This window comes from Triticum dicoccoides, chromosome 1B, assembly GCF_002162155.2.
Source record: "Triticum dicoccoides isolate Atlit2015 ecotype Zavitan chromosome 1B, WEW_v2.0, whole genome shotgun sequence".
In the NCBI taxonomy this organism is placed as follows: domain Eukaryota; kingdom Viridiplantae; phylum Streptophyta; class Magnoliopsida; order Poales; family Poaceae; genus Triticum; species Triticum dicoccoides.
Window position 1 is genome coordinate 327,267,657 of NC_041381.1, and position 19,785 is coordinate 327,287,441.

The following is a 19,785-nucleotide window of genomic DNA, read 5'->3' on the forward strand; positions in this document are numbered from 1 at the left end:
GGTGATACCATGGTGATTAGCATAGGCAAGTAAGATGCGAATGGACTCAAGTCTAGCAACGGGGGAATATGTCTCACCATAGTCCATAACTTCGACTTGAGTGTAGCCTTGGGCGACAAGACGTGCTTTGTTGCGAACTACTTGTCCATCTTCATCTTGCTTGTTGCGAAACACCCATTTTGTACCGATGATGTTGTGGTTGTTGTCGGGCTTCTCAACCAATGTCCACACTTGGTTTCTCTCAAAGTTGTGTAGTTCTTCGTGCATGGTGTTTATCTAGTCCAGATCTTCCAATGCTTCTTCAACCTTCATAGGTTCAATGCTAGAGATGAATGAATAATGTTCACAAAAGTTAGCTAAACGAGTTTTAGAGTGAGTGATTCTCCCGGTTTGTATATCATTGTAGATTTGCTCGACGGGATGGTCTTTGGAAACTCTTGCTCGAACTCGTGAAAGCTTTTGCTTGGATCTTGGTGGAACATCGTCTTCATCTTGTTCTTCTTCTTGGCCTTCTTCATTGTTGACGTTGTTGTTCTCTTGTCATGGTGGAGAAGGAGGTTTTTGAAGTTCATCTTGGTGTACTTCCTCGTTTTCTTCATCTTGGTGTGTCCCACTTGTGGATGCTTCCGTATCAACTCTTGGTTCACCTTGTCGTGAGGTAGAAGCTTCCACTTGGACGGACGAGGTACTCTCCTTCAACTCCGTTGGACGAATCTTCCCAATAGACAAGTCTTGGATTGCTTCTGAAGGGTCTTTGTCCCCTACATAAATTGGCAATTTCTCTACTTGCAACCCGTTAGATTCATCAAACTTCACATCTACCGTCTCTTCAACCTTTTGGGTGAAATTATTGTAGACATGGTAAGTGTGAGAATTTGAGCCATAACCAAGTAGGAAACCTTCATGAGACTTAGGAGCAAATTTAGAATGATGATGCTTATCAAGAATGTGGCACTTTGAGCCGAATACTCGAAAGTATCCAACTTGGGGTTTGCTACCGGTGAGGAGCTCGTATGCCGTCTTGCCGAGTAGCTTGTGAAGATACAAGCGATTTGTTGGATGACAAGCTGTCTCAACCGCTTCTGCCCAAAAGTGCTTTGGCGTCTTGTACTCATCAAGCATCGTTCTCGCCATTTTGATGAGTGTCCGGTTCTTCCTCTCAATAACTCCATTTTATTGAGGTGTGTACGTAGCTGAGAACTCATGTGAAATCCCTTCTTCGTCAAGAAAGGTATCCACATTTGCGTTCTTGAACTCCATTCCGTTCTCGCTGCGAACCTTCTTGATCTTCACTTCGAATTGATTTTGGGCCTTCCTGGCGAAGTTTTTGAAGATCTTTTGGACCTGCGATTTATCATCGAGAAATAACACCCACATAAATCTTGAAAAATCATCAACTATAACTAGACCAAAAGAATTTCCACCGAGACTTTTGTAAGCGTTGGGACCAAAAAGATCCATGTGAAGTAGCTCGAGTGGCCTCCTTGTGGTCATGATATTTTTCACGAGATGCCTTCCTCCAACCTGTTTACCTTCCTGACAAGCGCTGCAAAGTCTATCCTTATCAAATATGACATCGTTAACACCAAGGATATGATTTCCTTTAATAAGCTTATCAAGGTTTCGCATGCCCACATGACCAAGTCGTCTATGCCACAACCAGCCTTTAGAGGATTTAGCAATAAAGCAAGTCCTAGGTTGAGCCTTTTTAGTGAAATCAACAATGTAAAGATCACCTCTAGTATACCGTTAAAGACCATTTTATGATTATCTCTACGAAACACTTGGCAATCTACTTCAGTGAATAGGACATTGAAACCAAAATCAGCAAGTCTAGACACTGAAAGTAAATTGTATCCAAGAGATTCAACGAGCATGACATTTTGTATGGAGCTATCATGTGAGATGGCCACCTTACCGAGGCCAACCACCTTACCCTTTGAGTTATCACCGAATGTGACATACTTTCGAGGGCCATCATTTTCAGCAAGCTCATGAAACATATCTTTATCTCCGGTCATGTGATCGGTACATCCACTATCAAGAACCCATTCCTTTCCTCCTGCCATATATCCCCGAAGATTTGCGATAAGACCAAAGTGTCTCATTGCATCATCAAGATCAAAGTCACTATCATCATCCTCATCATAGTATCCATGTTCAACATCGTCATGTGGTGGATCAAATCCTAGAGAGGGTGATTCGTTAGAGTGAGCTTGACGATGATCTTCTTTATGAATTTAATAGCTTAGGAAATAATATCACTAATAATTCCAACATCTACTTTGGCATGCATAAGGTTTGTAAGCTCAAATAGACAATCACCAAACATAGGATCATTGGAATTCATTATACTCAAGGCAATAGACTTATGGAGAATTTCATCTAGATTTTTCAAGGAATAATTTGGAAAACGTTCCTCAAGAAATTTCCATAGTGTAGGCACACTCAAGAGTAGGCAAACATCCAATCAAGTTTCTAGGCAAGCCTCTAGTGATAAGATTAACAGTTCTAAGATTGCGAATCATGTCAATTGACTCATCAAGGGTAGGATGCATAGGATCAACATGAGGTGCACAAGGGCTAGCAATGTACTTGTTCAAATGATACTCATTGAAAATCACAAGCATCTCATTTTTCCACTCATGAAAGTACTCCCCATCGAGTATAGGCATTCTATGTCTAAGACTCTCCAAAGTAGACTCATCCATCTTCCTCCAATGGTGTTTAAACCAAGAAAATGGAGACCAAAGCTTTGATACCAATTGAAAGGATCGAGAAGAGGTGTCTAGAGGGGGGTGATTAAACACTAAGTGAGAAAACTTGAAGTTTTTAATTTCTTTTAGTTTAAGTGGAGTTTTGGCACAAGTTTAACAATCACAATACATAACAAGCAAGCATGCCAACAGTATATGAGCAGTGGAAAGTAAAGCATGCAACTTGCAAGAATGTAAAGGGATGGGATTGGAGTGTGCAAAAGCAATTGGAGACACGGATGTTTTTGTCGTGGTTCCGATAGGTGGTACTATCGTACATCCACGTTGATGGAGACTTCAACCCACGAAGGGTAATGGCTGCGTGAGTCCATGGAGGGCTCCACCCACGAAGGGTCCACGAAGAAGCAACCTTGTCTATCCCACCATGGTCGTCGCCCACGAAGGACTTGCCTCACTAGGGTCGATCTTCACGAAATAGGCGATCTCCTTGCCCTTACAAACTCCTTGGTTCAACTCCACAATCTTGTCGGAGGCTCCCAAGTGACACCTAGACAATCTAGGAGACACCACTCTCCAAGAAGTAACAAATGGTGTGTTGATGATGAACTCCTTGCACTTGTGCTTCAAATGATAGTCTCCCCCAACACTCAACTCTTTCTCACATGATTTGGATTTGGTGGAAAGAAGATTTGAGTGGAAAGCAACTTGGGGAAGGCTAGAGATGAAGATTCATATGGTAGGAATGGAATATCTTGGTCTCAACACATGAGTAGGTGGTTCTCTCTCAGAAAATGAATGCTGGAAGTGTAGGCACGTTCTGATAGCTATCTCCACGAATGAAGAGTGGGTGGAGTGGTATATATAGCCTCCACACAAAATCTAACCGTTACACACAACTTACCAATCTCGGTGGGACCGAATCGTCGAACTCGGTCGGACCATTTTAGCAAATAATGTGACCGTTAGGATTTTCAGTGGGACTGACATGCAACTCGGTAGGACCGATATGGTTAGGGTTAGGGCATAACGTAATCTCGGTGAGACCGATTACACAAACTCGGTGAGACCGATTTTGGTAATGGACACACAGAGGGTTGGTTAGGCAAACTCGGTGGGACCTATTCGCTCATCTCGGTTGGACCGAAATGTTATGAAGAGGAACAGAGAGTTTGCATTGTAATTTCGGTAGGACCGATTACACAAACTCGGTTGGACCGATTTTGGTAATGGATACATACAGAGAGATTACAATCCCATCTCGGTGAGACCGAGATCCCTATCGGTGAGACCAATTTGCCTAGGGTTTGTGGCAGTGGCTATGACATCTGAACTTGGTGGCACCGGATAGAAAGAATCGGTGTGGCCGAGTTATACTTTTGGTTTGGGTCATATGTGGATATGAGAAAGTAGTTGAGGTCTTTGGAGCATATCACTAAGCATTTTGAGCAAGAGCCTCATTAAGCAACACCTCATCCCCTCTTGATAGTATTGGCTTTTCCTATAGACTCAATGTGATCTTGGATCACTAAAATAGAAAATGCAGAGTCTTGTGCTTGGAGCTTGAGCCAATCCTTTGTCCTTAGCATCTTTAAGGGGTTCCACATCCTCTAGTCCATGCTACTTCATTGTTGAACTTATCTGAAACATACTAGGTAAAAGTATTAGTCCAACAAGAGATATGTTGACATTAATAACCAAAATCACCCAGGGAGCACTTGTGCTTTCATTATGCCGCTGTCATTTTTGTTCGTAAACTTGCAAAATACGTGTAACTTGTGTCGTTACTTGTCTAACTGCACAAAGTGTTTGTTCAAAAAAAACATCCTACACTGAAATATCGGAACAACACACGGGGGTCCCACTTGTCATTAATCAAAGTTGGACCTAAAAGTAACAAATCTGAAAGATGAGATCTGAATTGGCAACCTGGACTACAAAGCGTAAGTCGATAGCTTGAAACAACAACGGTTGTTGGCTTTGTCCCATAACTTGATTTTATACAGTATTACATTGAGTAAAGTAGAGGGAGTGCCTCGTCAACACGTGCATGACCGTTGACTCACTTACTGGTGGGTCCCAAGTCCGTGATCTCTCTCTCCTCTCTATCGTATAAACTTTAGACGCACGGGCACACAAGAAGAGCGGAGCTAGCTTGCCATGGTGTTATTATAACTAAAAATAGCTTGGAAAATAGAAGAATCACCTAGAACAAGAGACGTTGTGGCTGGTCAAGACGGAGCTAACCACACCTATCCTCCGTGCCACGTTAGCATGATGAAGCTGTGTGGCTCGTGGGGTGTTTTAGACCGATTGGCTGGGTCCTGAGGTCGAACCATAGGTACTACGTCTGATATAGTATATTTTTACACACACATTTTTCCTCCATGCCGAGATGTGGCACACCCTACCGCGCGGTTTGGGGGTCCTCCTAGGTGGTGCACTCATATATTCCTCCTTGCCGAGACGTGGGACGCCCTACCACGCGTTTTCTGGGTCCTCCTTGGTCGTAGCGCTGAATCAAGTAAATGAGTCATCAAATCACGAAAGACCACCTTTCCCGCCGAGTACATCAGCGAAGCACGGTGGCTAGCTAGTTGGGCTAGTGCTACCGATTAGCTAGGCCACCGCCACATTTGTTTTTCACCCCTTTTTTATCTCCTTGCTGGCAGGTAAATTTAAATATCCACCGCGGCGTTGCTCTGGTGTTTGGGTGCGACAGGATTTTTAATTTTTTGATTGACGGGAGCAGGTGCGACAGTATTTTTAATTTTTTCGATTGACGGGAGCAGGCTCAGCAGCAATTAGTCACGACGACTCCTCCTGTAAAACCCACTGCTCCCTGATGTAAGAAGTCATCGACTGGTATTTTCCCATGGTGAAAACCAAAAGATTTCCCGCTCCTCGGCTGGCTCCCTCCGCCTTCCCGTAGATTGCATTGCCTTTCAGCCGTTTCGCCCCCTTTGCTTCCTCTCCCCATTGCTTCTACCTGGTGCCATGGCGGTGCAGCAGATCACGGAGTCTGAGGTGAGGCGCCTGACGCAGGAGCTCCAGGACAAGGATGCGGAGCTTAGGGCCAAGGATGTGGAGCTCCATGAGCTCAAGGAGGAGAGGAGTGCCATGCTCCTCTGTTATGTGCAGGAGTTCACGGAGCTTCAAAAGCGGCAGGCGTCCACCACAAAGATGTTTGAGGCATCGGCGGCGTTGCTGCAGAAAGCGGGAGATACGATAGGCCGTCAGGGGAGCCGGCTGGAGCGCGAGTGGGCAGATCGTGACGAGGTCCAGTCGTCTCAGCCACTTGGTGGACCAAGTTGCCACACACATGTTGCGGCTGTGTGATGCCTACTGTCGTGCCAGCGCAACCATGCTGGCCGTCGGGCTAAACTCGTTCGACCACCCTATTGACTTCAACGAGTTGCAGCTTCCTGACCTGGTCTCGTTCTTCACCTATATCTTCGAGGAGCTGAGCCATCTCCGCACGATGGTGGGGGCGGAGCTGGACAAGGAGGGGTTGCGGGCTGCCATTGCCATTTCCTGGTGAATCCTCTCAGGGCTCCGTCACCGGAATTCATTCATGCCAATTCACATCGTCTTTGATGAGCTGGCTCCCGTTGACCGGGAGAGGGCTTTGCGGGCGGTTGCACCCTACATCACCAACGTCGTGCGCGTCGAGAAGCAGAGGGACTTCGGTGGTGTTTAGGCGCCCTCTGCATGGGCATGTCCATGTCTCGGCGCAACATGACCGTTGGATCAAACTCAGACGGTGCAGATTAGTCACTGTACCACAAAGCATGTGTGTGTGTCTGGTTGCATTCTTATCTCAATATAGTTGTTCCCTCTTCGTGTATTTGTGTTAACCTACTAGTGTGGACTCATGCACCCTTCATGCACTCTGCCAAACACCCAAAAGTGGGTCGAGAAGGGAACTTTTGCTCCCATCCCGTGCACCCTTCATACACCCTGCCTAACACTGATTCTGCTTCATATGGTTCATGTTTCGTGGAGTACTGTAGCACCATACTCTCCGTGCGTTGTAAACCTAGTTCTGTTAATATTAATCTCACCGTTCATTCTCGATCGGACAGTCGAAAAGGTGGTACTATGTTACTACATTACTGTTCATATAGTTGACATGCGCCAACATCATTTGTTATCGTCATATCTTACTACACTAGCAACTAGATTATGTAGTACTAGCGTATGAACCACTACACATGCCTAGTATTAGGAGCACTGTGTATGTTCAAGTGGCTATCGGGTTTCGCACTCCTCCATCATAAGATTGGAAACGCTTGCTGTAATCATTTTTTTCTTCGGAAAAACAGTGGACATGCTCTACCATGCGGATCCTCCTCCACGGTCGTCGGGAACCTTGCTACCCACTTTCGCCGATGTGTGGGACAGCCAACATCAGGGTCCGCCAGCCATGCACTAAATTACTCCGTAGTAGAGTGCCCAACTGCATGGTAGACTACACCGATTGAAGCACCGCAGTAATGCCCAATTAGCTGTCAAATCACAAAACCCCCTCCTTTCCAGAAGTTAGTTGGACGGATGAAGCAACCATCATTTCACTCTTCTGTCTCGGATTCCTCTCTTGAAGAAAAACCCCACTCGCTTCTCCCTCATCTCGTTCCTCATTTCTTCAAGAAAACCCGGACCTGCTTCTATCATTGTTCTTCTCTCCCAAAGAAGGAAAGGTGAGTGCATCAATGGTGTTGATTCTGGCCAAGGCCCGGTCTTGCAACCCCGAGACTGATCCTATAACTCCCTCTCTGTTCTTCTTTTGGGTTTGTGATTATGGTTTCTTTTCTTTTATTTCTATTTGACAGTTTCTTTTTTTGGGTTGGAGATGAATTAGAACCGGGACCGCGGTGGAGATGAAGTTCTCAAAGTCATGTCGTGTGAACTAGAAGACCTGAGGATGAGTTCTACTGCTAAACTATCCAGCTAATGTGTCCTTGTCGCCACGTGTCCTGAACTAGTGTTTTCCTGTAGCATTATTGTCAGGCATGTTCTTGAGGCTATACTTGACCACAACAATTTCCTGGCTGTGCCTTCGATTATGAAGGGTGTGGTTCTTGTAAAGCTTCCCGACAAATCTGATGCGGCTTGTCTTCATCATCATGTTTATGAGTTGGAAGACCACTCTATTAGGTTCTCCAAGGTTGACGAGATGGTGATGGTGCAGGTAGACATCTCTCACGAAGTCCATGGCCTAGTCAGTTATGCGGGGTTCATCCCGTAGGTTGGTGGCAAGAAATAGTGTGCAGAGTTTAATTAGTGCAACTTTGCTTGTCTGTAGTAAGTACTATTGTTAAGTACTTAATTTGTGTTTGTGAACCCTGTATTGTTTAGTACTGCCGCTTTTGGTGTGTGGTGAGTCCTGAGAACAGTCTATGTTAATGTATGTCCACTCAATTCGATCTGTATATTTTGAAGTATCCAGATCATCCTTTTTGTGAGGACGGTTTATCAATTATGCTTCCACTCCAATATCTGTATGCATTGCAGGGTTTATCGCACCCTCCAGGATTTCCAGTCCCATGGATGTTTGGTCCATACGATTTGTCACGACCTTTGGACTGTCCTGGTTGTGGGAGTAGGCGGGGGCCCTGCATGCCATGCGTAGTTGGACGATCAATCTTCTGTTTAGTACTTCAACATAGTGATTTCCTGGTAAGGATTCACTCGTGTCACATCAAGTAAATCTTATTGATTTAATGCCATGTTTTCTTTCTTTTCCTGCAATTTTACAATGCTGGTTTTGCCATGTGACATTCATCACAGTATAACTGTTTGGTTTGCTCTACGATGGCTATTTTTGCAGGTTTCACTTCTTATGTCGTGCCAGTAACAAAGGCACAGTCCATCACTTATATTACTGGAAAAAATTGGATCAGTCTGTTGTCTGAGTACAAGCTGAATCCCTATGATGAACTCCAGTTTGGTTTAACAAACACGCCACAATTAGTCCTTCTTGCATTTAAAAGAAATGAAGAAAAAAATGGATCACGGTCACGGAGCCTGGTCAAGTTAGAAAGCTGATCATAGCAGACTAGACACGATCGTCGCTGTCTCGCACATCGGTACCACCTTCAGCAACGGATCGAGCACCGACAGTTGCTCTAGCACTGATAGCGGCCATAGCTCAGTCTGATCCAGCTAAGGATTAGGCATCGACCGCGTCAACAGATCAAGCTGATCTACCGGAGGATCGGGCATCGACACCGGCACCTGCTCCGACACCGGCACCAGCTCTACAAGGAGCACCATCTCCGACAGCAGCAGCGGCACTACTAGTCGCACCGGCACGGGCACCAGCAACGGCTTCGGCATGTGCACCAACACTTGCACTTGCATCTGCTCCGGCCCGTGCAGCGGCAACCGAACGAGAAGTTGCACCGACAACAGACTGGGCCCCAGTTCGCACTTCATATACCAAAGTCCTTACAAAAACCGACGTCCACCTTCTTGGTAAGCATTGGCCGCCCAAGTGCTTAGTTCTTTTTTCTTTCCATGTTGTTTCACATGATTCACTGTGTTGATCTAACTGTTTGTGTATGTCTTCTTGTTTGCAAACAGAGAATTCCTAGAGCAACAAGGCAGTCGTTCAACAATCCGGGCGACCGTGGCCAAGTTTCTCTTACCATGCGCAGCCTTGGTGTGAATGAACCTGCTCAATATACCGTAAGTACAAAGGATGGTCGCATGATGATTGATGCTAAAGGATGGTCAAGGTTCAAATATAAATCATATCTCGCTGTAGGGGATGATGTCAAAATCGAACTTTCTCGGGAAGGAGAGCTGGTCCAAATCAACTTCTGAAATTCTTCAGTAGCAGCACGCAACTGCCGAACTGATCTATCCTCCGAGAGATTTTGATGTAATAATCTGGCATGATGAAACAAGTGTCCTGTGTGTATAAGTAGTATAGTATTATTTATCACATGGTATATCGTTGATAGAATTGCAACTCTTATTGTTGGTTAGGAACAGTCTTTCGATTTCATTCCAACAGCTGCCGTGCTTTATTCAATTTTGTGTATTCGCCTTGCGAGAGCATCTAAAACCAGTGCCGTACTGAGTCTTGCGATATGAAAAGCGCTGAGGTAGAACACATGGCCCCCCAAACATGCAAGCCCACCGGACTGTGGCCCAATGTCCAGAACCGTGAGCTTGTCTGAGTATTATATTCTCAGCTGAACCCCCATAATGCCCGTGCGTTGCACGTGACATCAAGATGCATTTGTATGAGTATTTTATCCTGTGAGAGAAAAGAATGAACGAGGGAAGGCCTTATTTGCAAATGTGGAGAGGTGTGTGGGTACCTTTTTGCAAAATTGCCATAGTTTCCTTCCTATCCGTTAGATATAAATCGGACGACCTATATTGCAGGATGGCAGGCACACCATCATCACCAACTCGTCTATACTGTGTTAACAAAATTCTGTTTTTTATAATCATATATGTTATATATATTCCCCTTAATTTTTCTTATGAATAAAGTTGTGATATAAAATATTTTTATATTTCTTTACAGAGGGAGTATCTCTTTGTCAAAAATATATTTATGTGTAACTAGTTACTCCTGTCTTTCTACTTCCTTTCGCTGATATGTGGGCATCCGGCAACGGGGTCCACGTGCCATATGCACCAAATTAGAGTGCACAACTGCACGATAGACACACCTCGGTCGTAGCGCCACAGTAATGAACAATGAGCCGTCAAATCAAAAAAAAAACCACCTTTCCAGCTTTAGCAATAAGCTAGACGGACAAAGTGGCAATATTTCACTGGGCCTGAATCCCCTTCTCCCTCGTCTGCTTGTTCAAAGAAAACCCCCTCTTGGCGATTGCATAGAGTTTTCTCATGGAGAATGATGTCTACTAGACAACCTTCTTCTTGTAGACGTTGTTGGGCCTCCAAGTGTAGAGGTTTGTAGGATAGTAGCAAATTTCCCTCAAGTGAATGCCCTAAGGTTTATTAATCCGTGGGAGGCGTAGGATGAAGATGGTCTCTCTCAAACAACCCTACAACCAAATAACAAAGAGTTTCTTGTGTCCGCAACACACCCAATAAAATGGTAAATTGTATAGGTGCAATAGTTCGGCGAAGAGATGGTGATACAAGTGAAATATGGATGGTAGATATAGGTTTTTGTAATCTGAAATTATAAAACAGCAAGGTAACAAGTAATAAAAGTGATCAGACACAGTATTGCAATGCTTCGAAACAAGGCCTAGTGTTCATACTTTCACTAGTGCAAGTTCTCTCAACACTAATAACATAATTGGATCATATAACTACCCCTCAACATGCAACAAAGAGTCGCTCCAAAGTCACTAATAGCGGAGAACAAATGAAGAGATTATTGTAGGGTACGAAACCACCTCAAAGTTATTTTTTCCGATCAATCCATTGGGATATTCCTATACATGTCAAAAATAGCCCTAGAGTTCATAGTAAAATAACACCTTAAGACACGCATCAACCAAAACCCTAATGTCACCTAGATACTCCAATGTCACCACAAGTATCCGCGGGTATGATGATACGATATGCATCACACATTCTCAGATTCATCTATTCAAACCAACACAAAGAACTTCATAGAGTGCCCCAAAGTTTCTACCGAAGAGTCAAGACGAAAACGTGTGCCAACCCCTATGCATAGATTCCCAAGGCCACGGAACCCGCAAGTTGATCACCAAAACATACATCAAGTGATTCAATAGAATACCCCATTGTCACCACGGGTATCCCACGCAAGACATACATCAAGTGTTCTCAAATCCTTAAAAACTCAATCCGATGAGATAACTTCAAAGGGAAAACTCAATCCATTACAAGAAGGTAGAGGGGGAGAAACATCATAAGATCCAACTATAATAGCAAAGCTCGCGGTACATCAAGATCGTGCCAAATCAAGAACACGAGAGAGAGAGAGAGATCAAACACATAGCTACTGTTACATACCCTCAGCCTCGAGGGTGAACTACTCCCTCCTCGTCATGGAGAGCGCCGGGATGATGAAGATGGCCACTGGTGATGGATCCCCTCCTCCGGCAGGGTGCCGGAACAGGGTCCCGATTGGTTTTTGGTGGCTACAGAGGCTTGCGGTGGCGGAACTCCCAATCTAGGTTTATTTCTGGGGTTTTCTGTATTTATAGGAAGTTTTGGCATCGATCTCACATTAGGGGGGGGGGTCTCCGAGTCATCCACGAGATAGGGGGGCGCACCCTCCACTCTTGTGGATGGCTCGGGACTCTTCTGGCCCAACTCTTTTACTCCAAGGGCTTCTTTTGGTCAATAAAAAACCCACAAAAATTGGCTTGTCAATTGGACTCTGTTTGGTATTCCTTTCCTGTAAAACTCAAAAACAAGGAAAAAAACAGAAACTGGCACTGGGCTCTAGGTTAATAGGTTAGTCCCAAAAATCATATAAAATAGCGTATAAATGCATATAAAACATCCAAGTTGGATTATATAATAGCATGGAACAATAAAAAATTATAGATACGTTGGAGACGTATCAAGCATCCCCAAGCTTAATTCCTGCTCGCCCTCGAGTAGGTAAATGATAAAAACAGAATTTTTGATGTGGAATGCTACCTAACATATTTATCAATGTAATGTTCTCTATTGTGGCAAGAATATTCGGATCCATAAGACTCAAAACAAAAGTTTAATATTGACATGAAAACAATAATACTTCAAGTATACTAACAAAGCAATCATGTCTTCTCAAAATAACATGGCCAAAGAAAGCTATCCCTACAAAATCATATAGTCTGGCTATGCGCTATCTTTATCACATAAAATATTTAAATCATGCACAACCCCGGTGACAAGCCAAGCAATTGTTTCATACTTTTGATGTTCTCAAACCTTTTGATCTTTCACGCAATACATGAGCGTGAGCCATGGATATAGCACTATAGGTGGAATAGAATGGTGGTTGTGGATAAGACAAAAAGAAGGAGATTGTCTCACATCAACTAGGCGTATCAACAGGCTATGGAGATGCCCATCAATAGATATCAATGTGAGTGAGTAGGGATTGCCATGCAACGGATGCACTAGAGCTATAAGTGTATGAAAGCTCACAAAGAAACTAAGTGGGTGTGCATCCAACTCGCTTGCTCAAGAAGACCTGGGGCAATTTGAGGAAGCCCATCATTGGAATATACAAGCCAAGTTCTATAATGAAAAATTCCCACTAGTATATGAAAGTGTCAACATAGGAGACTCTCTATCATGAGGATAATGGTGCTACATTGAAGCACAAGTGTGGTAAAAGGATAGTAGCATTGCCCCTTCTCTCTTTTTCTCTCATTTTTTTATTTGGGCATGTCTCTTTTTTTGGCCTATTTCTTTTATTTTTTTATTTTTCGTCCGGAGTCTCGTCCCGACTTGTGGGGGAATCATAGTCTCCATCATCCTTTCCTCATTGGGACAATGCTCTAATAATGAAGATCATCACACTTTTATTTACTTTACAACTCAAGAATTACAACTCGGTACTTAGAACATAATATGACGCTATATGAATGACTCCGGCGGTGTACTGGGATGTGTAATGAATCAAGAGTGACATGTATGAAAGAATTATGAATGGTGGCTTTGCCACAAATACGATATCAACTACATGATCATGCAAAGCAATATGACAATGATGAAGCGTGTTATAATAAACGGAACGGTGGAAAGTTGCATGGCAATATATCTCGGAATGGCTATGGAAATGCCATAATAGGCAGGTATGGTGGTTGTTTTGAGGAAGGTAATGGTGGGTGTATGGTACCGGCGAAACTTGCGCGGCACTAGAGAGGCTAGCAATGGTGGAAGGGTGAGAGTGCGTATAATCCATGGACTCAACATTAGCCATAAATAACTCACATACTTATTGCAAAAATCTACAAGTCATCAAAACCAAGCACTATGCGTATGCTCCTAGGGGAAGGGTTGGTAGGAGTTAACCATCATGCAATCCCGACCTCCACACATAAGGAAGACAATCAATAAATAAATCATTCTCCAACTTCATCACATAACGGTTCACCATACGTGCATGGTACGGGAATCACAAACTTTAACACAAGTATCTCTCAAATTCACAACTACTCCACTAGCATGACTCTAATATCACCATCTTCATATCTCAAAACAATCATAAAGAATCAAACTTCTCATAGTATTCAATGCACTTTTTATGAAAGTTTTTATTATATCCCTCTTGGATACCCATCATATTAGGACTAAATTCATAACCAAAGCAAATTACCATGATGTTCTATGAGACTCTCAAAATAATATAAGTGAAGCATGAGAGTTCATCTATTTATTCAAATAAAACCACCATCATGCTCTAAAAAGATATAAGTGAAGCACTAGAGCAAACGGCAAACTACTCCAAAAGATATAAGTGAAGATCAATGAGTAGTTGAATAATTATGCAACTATGCGAAGACTCTCTAACATTTAAGAATTTCAGATCTTGGGATATTATTCAAATAGCAAGCAAAGAAAAATAAAATGACATGATGCTCCAAGCAAAACATATATCATGTGGTGAATAAAATATAGCTCCAAATAAAGTTACTGATGAACGAAGACGAAAGAGGGGATGCCTTCCGGGGCATCCCCAAGCTTAGGCTCTTGGTTATCCTTGAATATTACCTTGGGGTTCCTTGGTCATTCCTAAGCTTAGGCTCTTGCCACTCCTTATTCCATAGTCCATCGAATCTTTACCCAAAACTTGAAAACTTCACAACACAAAGCTCAACAGAAAACTCGTAAGCTCCGTTAGTATAAGAAAATAAATCACCACCTTTCGTACTGTTGTAAACTCATTCTAAATTCATATTTGTGTAATATCTACTGCATTCCAACTTCCCTATGGTTCATACCCTCCGATAGTACTCATAGATTCATCAAAATAAGCAAACAACACATAGAAAACAGAATCTGTCAAAAACAGAACAGTCTGTAGTAATCTGCAACTCTCGAATACTACTGTAACTCCAAAAATTATGAAATAAATTGGTGGACGTGAGGAATTTCTCTATTAATCTTATGAAAAAATCATCAACTTAAACGCACTCTTATGTTAAAAACGACAATTATTCTCGTGAGCGCAAAGTTTCTGTCTTTTATAGCAAGATCGCATTAATTTTCACCCAAGTCTTCCCAAAGGTTCTACTTGGCACTTTATTTTAAAAAAAGCTATAAAACATGATTACTACATTATCATAATCATTGGAACACGCAAAAACAGTAGGGGTAAATATTGGTTTGTCTCCCAACAAGCGCTTTTCTTTAATGCCTTTTAGCTAGGCATGATGATTTCAATGATGCTCACATAAAAGATAAGAATTGAAACATAAAGAGAGCATCATGAAGAATATGACTAGCACATTTAATTCTAACCCACTTCCTAGGGATTTTTTGAGCAAACAACTTATGAGAACAATAATTAACTAGCATAGGAAGGCAAGACAAGCATAACTTCAAGATTTTGAGCACATAAAGAGGAAACTTGATATTATTGCAATTCCTACAAGCATATATTCCTTCCTCATAATAATTTTCAGTAGCATCATGAATGAATTCAACAATATAAATATCACATAAAGCACCCTTTTGATAATGCATAAGCATAGAAATTTTACTACTCTCCACACAAGCAAATTTATTCTCATGAATAGTACTGGGAGCAACCTCAACGAAATGACTATCATGTGATACTTTATTCACATAATCAATTTGAGCATTAAAATCATGATGATAAGTTTCATGGATATCATTACTCTTTATAGCATAAATGTCATCACAACAATCATCATATATAGGAGGCATGCTATCATCATAATATATTTTCTCATCAAAACTTGGGGGACTAAAAATATCATCTTCATCAAACATAGCATCCCCAAGCTTGTGACTTTGCATATCATTAGCATCATGGATATTCAAGGAATTCATACTAATAACATTGCAATCAAGCTCATCATTCAAAGGTTTAGTGCAAAACATTTTAATGCATTCTTCTTCTAGCACTTGAGCACAATTATCTTTTCCATCATTTTCACGAAAGATATTAAAAGATGAAGCATATGAGGCACCCTCAATTCCATTTTTTTGTAGTTTTCTTTTATAGACTAAACAGTGATAAAAGAAGAAACTAAAAGATTCGATTGCAAGATCTAAAGATATACCTTCAAGCACTAACCTCCCCAGGAACGGCACCAGAAAAGAGGTTGATGTCTACTACACGACCTTGTTCTTGTAGACATTGTTGGGCCTCCAAGTGCAGAGGTTTGTAAATTTCCCTCAAGTGGATGACCTAAGGTTTATCAATCCGTGTGAGGCATAGGATGAAGATGGTCTCTCTCAAACAACCCTACAACCAAATAACAAAGAGTCTCTTGTATCCCCAACACACCCAATACAATGGTAAATTGTACAGGTGCACTAGTTCGGCGAAGAGATGGTGATACAAGTGCAATATGGATGGTAGATATAGGTTTTTGTATTCTGAAATTATAAAAAAAACAAGGTAACAAGTAATAAAAGTGAGCGGAAATAGTATTGCAATGCTTCGGAAAAAGGCCTAGGGTTCATACTTTCACTAGTGCAAGTTCTCTCAACAATAATAACATAATTGGATCATATAACTATCCCTCAACATGCAACAAAGAGTCACTCCAAAGTCACTAATAGCGGAGAACAAACGAAGAGATTATTGTAGGGTGCGAAACCACCTCAAAGTTATTCTTTCCAATCAATCCATTGGGCTATTCCTATACGTGTCACAAACAGCCCTAGAGTTCGTAGTAAAATAACACCTTAAGACACACATCAACCAAAACCGTAATATCACCTAGATACTCCAATGTCACCACAAGTATCCGCGGGTATGATTATACGATATGCATCACATAATCTCAGATTCATCTATTCAAACCAACACAAAGAACTTAATAGAGTGCCCCAAAGTTTCTACCAGAGAGTCAAGACGAAAACGTGTGCCAACCCCTATGCATAGATTCCCAAGGTCATGGAACCCGCAAGTTGATCACCAAAACATACATCAAGTGATTCAATAGAATACCCCATTGTCACCACGGGTATCCGACGCAAGACATACATCAAGTGTTCTCAAATATTTAAAGACTCAATCCGATGAGATAACTTCAAAGGGAAAACTCAATCCATTACAAGAAGGTAGAGGGGGAGAAACATCATAAGATCCAACTATAATAGCAAAGCTCGTGGTACATCTAGATCGTGCCAAATCAAGAACATGAGAGAGAGAGAGAGCTCAAACACATAGCTACTGGTACATACCCTCAGCCCCGAGGGTGAACTACTCCCTCCTCATCATGGAGAGTGTCGGGATGATGAAGATGGCCACCGATGATGGATCCCCCCCCCCTCTGGGAGGGTGCCGGATTAGGGTCCCGATTGGTTTTTGGTGGCTACAGAGGCTTGCGGTGGCAGAACTCCTGATCTAGGTTTATTTCTAGGGGTTTCTATATTTATAGGAATTTTTGGCGTCGGTCTCATGTCAGGGGGTCTCCGAGTCATCCATGAGATAGGGGGGCGCGCCCTCCACCCTCGTGGATGGCTCGGGACTCCTCTGGCCCAACTCTTTTACTCCGAGGGCTTCTTTTGGTCAATAAAAAATCCACAAAAATTGGCATGTCAATTGGACTCCGTTTGGTATTCCTTTTCTGTAGAACTCAAAAACAAGGAAAAAACATAAACTGGCACTGGACTCTAGGTTAATAGGTTAGTCCCAAAAATCATATAAAATAGCATATAAATGCATATAAAACATCCAAGTTGGATAATATAATATCATGGAACAATAAAAAATTATAGATACGTTGGAGACATATCAGAGAACAAGGTACGAATTCTTCATCCATCCCCGATAAATCCAAGTACCTTGGTCGCGGGTAATCCTAGGATGGCAGCCGCCGCCATTGATGCATTTTTTTTCCTACTGAATCTAGTGTGTTTCATTTGCAGTGCCCAAAGTGCGAGGACCGTACAGGTTTCTGCACCCTCAGCAAGACGCCACACTTATTCCTTCTCATCATAGGACATGATTTTAAAACACGCACAATATGTTCCTAGAATCCTCTTTTCTATCTGGGAGGGTGGGGTTTTTTGAACATGATGTCGACTAATTTGGAAATTTGGGTTGCTATATTTGGATAAAAGGTACTAGTACCATGGTCAACACTGACGTGAAGGAGGAAATTATTTCTAGATTTGGATAAGGAATACATTGCGTTCTCATATTATTTTTCCTACAGTGCATTACTTGCTCTGCCAGAACACATGTACTCAAGATGCTCGACCTTGCCATAACTGAATACACCAGTTTAATGGTCATAGTGAAGACAAGCCATGGATATAAGTTCCGAGTTGGGTTCATGAACCAAGAAGATCGCTGCTTTTTTATGGCCGAACTTGGATAAACTTTCTCAAGTGTTACAGACTGAAAGTTGGCGCACGAATGTTGATGGAAATAGCAGAACCTGGTCTCATCTTCACTGCAATCTTCCACCTTGACGTTGTTCCAATTGTTCATCCATGTTAGTTTTGTATCTAGTTCTTGCTTGTTGCCTCGATTACTTCTTAATCCACCTATTCTGTCTAACTAATAACAATTTAACTTTAGAAGTAGCAAATAATCTGTCACGAAGATGCTACTTCTAACTAATATTTTCTTATAATTGGTGGCACGTGTAGGTTTTTTCGGAGTTAAGCAGGTTGCCCGTTTGTTATTCTATAAGAACTCGGCTGTTACTGATGGCACTAAAGTTGACTGGGATGACATCCACAAGTTCCTACACTTTATTGATTGTCTTGAGGTCTTTGTGGGGCGTTTCAATGGTGAACAGGTCCAACTGTGTCGAGAAACTTATGGTACGAGCTGTTTTGTGTTATATGTGTTGTTCATGAACTATTGCTTATACACAGTTCTACAGCTGTGATCTTCTTGAAAAAGAAACCGCCCAGTTCTATTCTTCCTATACAGATGCCTAACCATGGTTGGGTCAGACTTGCACTTGGTCACAACATGATGTTTATGTCGACCTACTCCATTCCCCTTGGACGTGAAAAGATACTTATTCATGGGTGGTCTCAAATAATGAAGGCACGTCCATCTTGGAGAATAGGACAAAAGATTATATTCCTGCTTTTCCATGGCTCTAAAGCGAATATCTTGTTTATTGACCATATTGCGAGATGAAGCCGCTTTCAGAAGGTTGTGGATGCGCGAGGTGGCGCATGGGCCTTGTCCTGGGGCTTGGCGGCCTCACCCTTGGTTAATTATAGGCAAAGTAGCACTGTTCGAGGCGTGCTTTGTGCGGTTGAACCTGTATAAGTACTCATACTGCTTTCAGCTATGGTTGTTAAGTGCCCCTGCCGGTTTCAGTTAAGATTGTTAAGTACTCATGCTGCTTTTACAGTTTGTCGTGTTTCTTCAATCCTATCTTCCTCCAGCCGCCAAAACCAAACCAGTGCCGGCGGGGTCGCCTGCTTCCGCCTCCCTCGACTGGCTGCGCCTCAGCGCATGCATTGCCGCCCAACCGTGTCCTAAATCATGAACACCGACTTCCGACGCATCGTCGTCGTCCTCCACACGCTTTGGTGCGCTCGCCGCGGCGCCGCCCTCTTGCATTGTCAACAGGGTCAACAAACAACAGGAATCGGCAGAAGTACGTGGAGAGGATGATAGTAGGGGCCCACCATGTCAGTGTATGGAAAAAGAAAATGCTTCCTCCTAGTAGTTTCTTGACATCTGGGACCCACGACATTGTGAGCGTATATGGTCAATAGACAAGAGAATAGCACAAGATCGGCTGACACCTGGGACGTAGCTCCTCGAGCAGTATTTTTTCTTGTTATTTTTTAGAGGGAGCAGGGTTTCAACTGGGCTGTGGCCCTTCTAGCCCAGGCTTATATTTTATGTTCAGCATATGACCAGCCCAGCTATTTTTTCTTTGTGAAAATGAGCCCAGATTACTTTTTCTGAAGAATACCCAAT